Below are 6,482 nucleotides of genomic sequence, written 5' to 3'. Positions count from 1 at the left end.
CAGCAAATGTACAACGTTTCGACAAGGTTTTGTCATCATCAGATTCCAAATGACAAATGATGATGACAAAACCTTGTCGAAACGTTGTACATTTGCTGTTATGTTAAACTTATATTAATTTTTTTCTTCCATTACCCATTCAAACCGTCTCCAACCATTATTAGTCTCAAAGAGGGTTCCTCGTCATCGAATACTTGAATCTAAATCTACAGTAAATTTGTGTGCTTTGTTTGGACATGACATTTTGAACAGGTGAATAAATAGTTTGATTTTAAATAGCAATATTTTCTTCCTAATGGAAAATTATCAATTAAAATTAAGTATGCGATTCATAAGCGTCACGCGGACCTAATAGACAAATGAGCAATTTCTATTAAACCCAGAAATTTTTAGGAGTTTCATTTGATAGGATGAATGGTTTTTATGAACAAGTGTTTTCGAATTGTTTGATCAGACGTTTTTTTAGATAGTTTATGAGGTTTGGTAAAATGTCCAATTTCAGCAAAACGTTGAAGAGTATTAAATGCTAGTGGTGGATGAAGTGTTGTTGTTTTATTAAATGTATTATGTACGTAATGTTCAATAGATTGCCAAAATGACATCAGGGAAAGCTCAGATCGGTGATAGTGGTGTGTTCCTTAAGCAACAGAGTGGTTACTAACGTTAAGTGCCTAAACACTCTATTTAGATTTTGCTTTATCAAATATGATATACTAAGCTCCAAAGAATAAAAAAATCTTCAGATTGACTGTATTAAAGTTTACACTAACGATGGTAACTGTTTAAATAGGACGATTTTTCATTTTAATTTCTATAACCTGACGATTTTTCATGGCAAATAAACACCAGTAATAAAACAAAAAACATGCTTCAGACTCTAGGAAGAAGAATATGTAGAATCAAGTCCGAGTTTTGCTCTTTCTCTCACCGTCCCAGTTTTCAACTGAATTCTCATACACTAGTTTATGTTAGTACAGTAAGCTGGATAGAACATCCGCCCTATAGATGCGGAGTGTAGATGTATTGAAACCTGAAGGAAGTCGGCCGAAACTTCCGTCCTATAGATGTAGAGTGTAGATATGCTGAAACCTGACGAAAGTAGGCTGAAACTTCCGTCCTATAGATGTAGAGTGTAGATATGCTGAAACCTGACGAAAGTAGGCTGAAACTTCCGTCCTATAGATGTAGAGTGTAGATATTCTGAAACCTGTCGAATGTCGGCCGAAACTTCCGCCCTATAGATGTAAAGTGTAGATATGCTGAAATATGACGAAAGTAGGCTGAAATTTCCGTCTTATATATGTAGAATGTAGAAATGCTGAAATGCAGTGATTCATACCACGGGGCTCCTTGGACTGCTTTCCTGAACTCTGTTATATTGAAACGATTGTCTGCTTTCCTAAATTCTTCTAGTTTAAAATGATTGTCTGTTTTCCTGACGTCATCTTGGTAGAAATGATTGTGTGTTTTTCTGATGTCTTCTAAGTTGAAATGATTGCCTGCTTTCTTGAACTCTGCTAGATTGAAATGATTGTCTGTTTTCCTAACGTTTTCTAGGTTGAAATGATCTCTGAAATTGTACATAATGTTTTTGATTAAGTTTTTGCTGTGACTGAAGGAATTCACCTATGATCAATTAACTGGTAGGACAGCAAGTACCCTAGCATAGTTGAAGATGTCAATAAAAACCCTATAACCCAAGCGCTTTTGAAAGGTGAACCTTTCTTCTTCAGAGGCAAACTGTTTACCCCTGAAGAAGAAAGGTCCACCTTTCGAAAGCGTTCGGGTTATAGGATTTTTATTCACTTCTATCAAGACTTCTTGAGCCTACGTGTTTTTCTAACATCATTAATAGTTGAAGATGTATCGGAGTAAAAGTTTGTTTCCACACGATCTAATGAAATCCTAATGCATATTCCCACCGTTTAAAGATTATCATCCCAATTTATTTATTTCTATCATTAGTCAAATAATCAGAGTTATATGTATTTTAAGCCAGCTCAAATCTTTCTTTATACACACACACATATATAAAGTACAAAAAGTTGTGTGTCTGTCTGTTTGTCCGTTATCTAACTACTCCTATGTCGCTGTGCCAACCTTAACCAAACTTTGTGGGATGATAATTTGGGACAAGGGGCATGATAATGGCGGTTCACAACCCCCTCCATCTCCATTATTGCTGTTATTCAGGATTTATTATATTTGACGTAAGTTGATGTTAACTAAATTCATAGATGGCGCCACGTCCTTACACTTAAAAACAAAAAAAAAATGTTATTAAATTTTCTATTGAACAACATGCATACACAGTGCAGGAGGAAGCCACACCAACGTCTTATATATCTCAGAGAGTGCGCTAGCATGGTAACCACTATTGGAATATTACATAAACTCAAATGAAGTTTCTACCTCAACAGCCACCATAAGGTCGATATTAAGATCCGTTTCTGGAGTTATACCCCTTTCCTATTTGACCCGTGACCTTTCAACTTCTGCCCGTAACACACTTCTGAGGCGAATGACCGTCAATTAATTAATCACGTGAAACACTGTGAAAAAACATTAAGAGGTAGATGTTGAAAGCGGATAACAGAAAGCACCCCTACCGCCACTACTTTTGCAGCTACCTCTTCCTACAAAGTCACCCTGACCATCGCACAGTGTATATCATGTATTAAGTATATATATATATATATATATAGTAGGGAGTTACTTAAAACTTATACTAAAACGTTTGGTTAAGTAGTAAGAATACTGTAATAGTATATTATGCTATGTGAAAGTTAGGATTTTTGTGTTATTTGTCATTGCACCCTCCCCCACATTTATTTTTTAAGTTCATAACTTGGACAAAGAATGGGTACCTCAGCTTGTGTTTACATAAATTTCTTCAGCAAATTCTCAGAATTCTCCTAAGAAAACCTTCATTATTTAGTTGCATGTGCAAAACGCATAATAATACGCTACTGAAACTTCACTTTAGTAACGTAATAAAAAAGATAATTTAATTAAATTAGTGAGAAGTGAGATAGAAATAAAAAAATTCTGCAATAATTCTGGTTTGCATAGGGAAAATTTTTTATAACACTCATGCTATGATTGGTTAAAACAGTTTTTTCTTACTCACCATAAACGTAAGGGATCTTTTTATATATAGTTATGAGCAAAACAAAAAGTATTGGAGTATATATTTCAAGATTATATTCACATGTACAGGGAGCTGCATAACTTTTGTGTTTTATTTTGTATTTTAAAATACTTTGAGCAAAAGTCTATTGAAAAAAATAAACTTCTTGCCTAATCATAATAAGATATTTCAATAATACTAACCAATGCATATCATATATATAAAGCACAGAAATTTGTGTGTCTGTTTGTCTGTTATCTAACTACTAGGTCGCTAATCTCAACCAAACTTTGTGGGATGATAGGTTGGAACAAGGGATACGTTATTGAGGAGTTCACAATCCCTGCACCACCAGTAATGCTGTTATTAAGCATATTAGCTTTGACGTAAGTTAACGTTAACTACATTAATAGATGGCGCTACGTCTATGGACCAAACAAGAAAATTAACTCTTCTATAACACAACATATACACAGCGTGGAGGAATGGCATACAAACGTCTTATATTTCTCAGAGAGTGCACTAGCACTCTCTTTGAAAGAATGCAGTGAAAAAAATGGCCGCCACTCTTGCAATAATACATAAACTCAGATGAGGTTTCTACTCCAACATGTATTGTGTGAAAGTTAGGGTTTTTGTGCATCCACCCCCACATTTTTTTAAATTCATAATCCGAACAAAGGACGAGTACCTCAGCTTGTATTTACTAATAATTATAATATCTTTAAATTTCTTATTATATTTGGGGAGAATTTAAATACTTAGTACACTAGAGTAGTTGTATTTTATTATTACACGAAAGATAAATATATTCAGAGAAGTGTTCAAGAGCTGTGGTAATAATACGAGGATGGATACCTAAGCCTTACTATCTCTTTTCCACCCGATAATGCCGCATATTATATCCTTTGTTATGGACTGCTAAACGCTTTTACTTACTACACTGAGGTCAATGTTTTATTCACTTTTTAAAAGTGTTGCAAAGTATATAGACTCATTTGAGCAGCACAAATACACAGAATGTCTTAGAAGATGTCTACGAATGGTATAACATAATCCCTGTTTGTACTCGCATCTTGCAGAGAAACTGGTCTGCTGACTCGGACATGTGGCAAGGTGTTTTGTCTTGTTGACGCCATTGGCATCTGGATTGTACAAAGATGGTATTTCCTCGCCCTATGGGGGTGTCAGCACACTAGTCTGATAATGTGCTGAGTTCACTATGACATTTTTTACATTCTTGTTTGAGTTGCTGTTATAGCTGGAACCTGCAACCACTCTATAATTCCTTGGAAAAAAATTTGCACCATGCCCTGGACCAGATTTGTTTTTAATGTTATATCAACGGAAAAAACGATAATAAATTGCCCTTACTTTCGTAAACAAATACTTTGTCCAATGGGCAGCTACAGACCATGGGGATGGACAGAAGCAAATATGATAGGATATGCAAATTGTTACCGCAGGTCATGAGTAATTTTGTGTGTATGAATGTATGTTTGTAGTTATATGTGTGTGTCTTTATATATGTATATATATATATACAAACTATGTAAATACAAAGAAGATAAATGTGCTTGGTTAGTGCAGAAAAGTTGACAGAGTATTGTTAGACTAAGACAAAATAAATGTATTTTAGGCAGGAGAAGATATTTTCTTATTTTATTGCAGATAAAACAAATGTTTTACAATAGTAAATCGATGATAACCTTTAGGTTAAGATTTCTTTAGCCCAGAAGCTGTCTAATTTTCTCTCCTTAATACAATAATCTAAACTCTAACACTCTCTTCTTATTTCAGTTACTTAGTATAACATATTGTAATTTTATCATTCAGGTTATGATACAACATATATTGTATGTATTATTACACACTTATCAACCCATATCAAATGCTAGTTTGTTTGTTTTTCTAACCAGATAAGTCACATGTTTATCCAGCATAATACATTAAATGTACCGTTTCTACACTTCCATCAAATTTCAGCATATCTACACTATACAAAGTTTCTTCTAGAGATTTTATTCAATAATAAGAAATCCGATAATGTGTCTGAAAATTGTTTATTTGTTTAGGATTTTCGCGCAAAGCTACACAAGGGTCATCTCTGTTAGCTGTCCCTAATTATGAACTGATATATTAGAGGGAAGACAACTAGTCAAAAGCCCACCGCCAATTCTTGTGGACCTCAAGTCAAATTGTGGGATTTGACCATTACTCTTACAATGCATCCATGACTCCTAAGTGCAAAGCGAGCGCGATTTTGCTGCAACGAGACGCAAACCATGGATCCTCGGACCCATAGTTCAGCACGCAAACCACTAGGCCTCGCCCGACCCACGTCTGAAAATATATCTATTGGGACAAATATTCTATCACATTTCTAACACCAGTTTGTCTGACATCAATTTGGAAGTGTAAAAAAAACCAACAAAAACGTGTCTGACATTTGTAAGTGTAAAATAACAAAACAAAAACGTGTCTGACATTTGTAAGTGTAAAATAACAAAACAAAAACGTGTCTGACATTTGTAAGTGTAAAATGACAAAACAAAAACGTGTCTGACATCAATTTGTAAGTGTAAAATAACAAAACGTGTCTGACATCAATTTGTAAGTGCAAAATAACAAAACAAAAACGTGTCTGACATCAATTTGTAAGTGCAAAATAACAAAACAAAAACGTGTCTGACATCAATTTGTAAGTGCAAAATAACAAAACAAAACGTGTCTGACATCAATTTGTAAGTGTAAAATAACAAACAAAACGTGTCTGACATCATTTTGTAAGTGTAAAATAACAAACAATCGCATTTCCTGTTTGAAGTTAGTGCATATTATGTCAAACGCCACTAAAATTGCGCGTTCTTTCGTGACATAAACTGAAATATTGTTTATTTCTTTCTATGTCTTTTAAAAGCAAAGACAATATTTGAATAAGACGATATTGTATACATTAGTGTTTACTGGGAAAAAATGTTAGTTTTCAAAAATCAAGGTCTCAGTTTTTTATCTTAAATGTTTAATCTTTACTAATTGTCACCAAAAGCTAGGCATAATTATGAAAATCCATTATGTGGAAAATAGTAGCATTGATGTTGCATTAGTAGAGGTCACTTTAAGAAAAACTTTATAAATGTCATATATTAATATAATAAATTAGAAAACGTTGAACTCTTTAAAATACCTTTTATTTACATCATTGTGTTTGATATACAGCCACAAAGTGCAAAATATATTTCAAAGTAATAGAGAATGTAAGCTTGACTTTACACTAGACAAAGAAAATGATGTAATATAAACACTTCTGTGTAATAAGTTAATCGATATATATATATATATATATACTTTA

This window comes from Limulus polyphemus, unplaced genomic scaffold, assembly GCF_000517525.1.
Source record: "Limulus polyphemus unplaced genomic scaffold, Limulus_polyphemus-2.1.2 Scaffold638, whole genome shotgun sequence".
Lineage (NCBI taxonomy): Eukaryota > Metazoa > Arthropoda > Merostomata > Xiphosura > Limulidae > Limulus > Limulus polyphemus.
Note: the sequence above shows the minus strand (reverse complement) of the source record.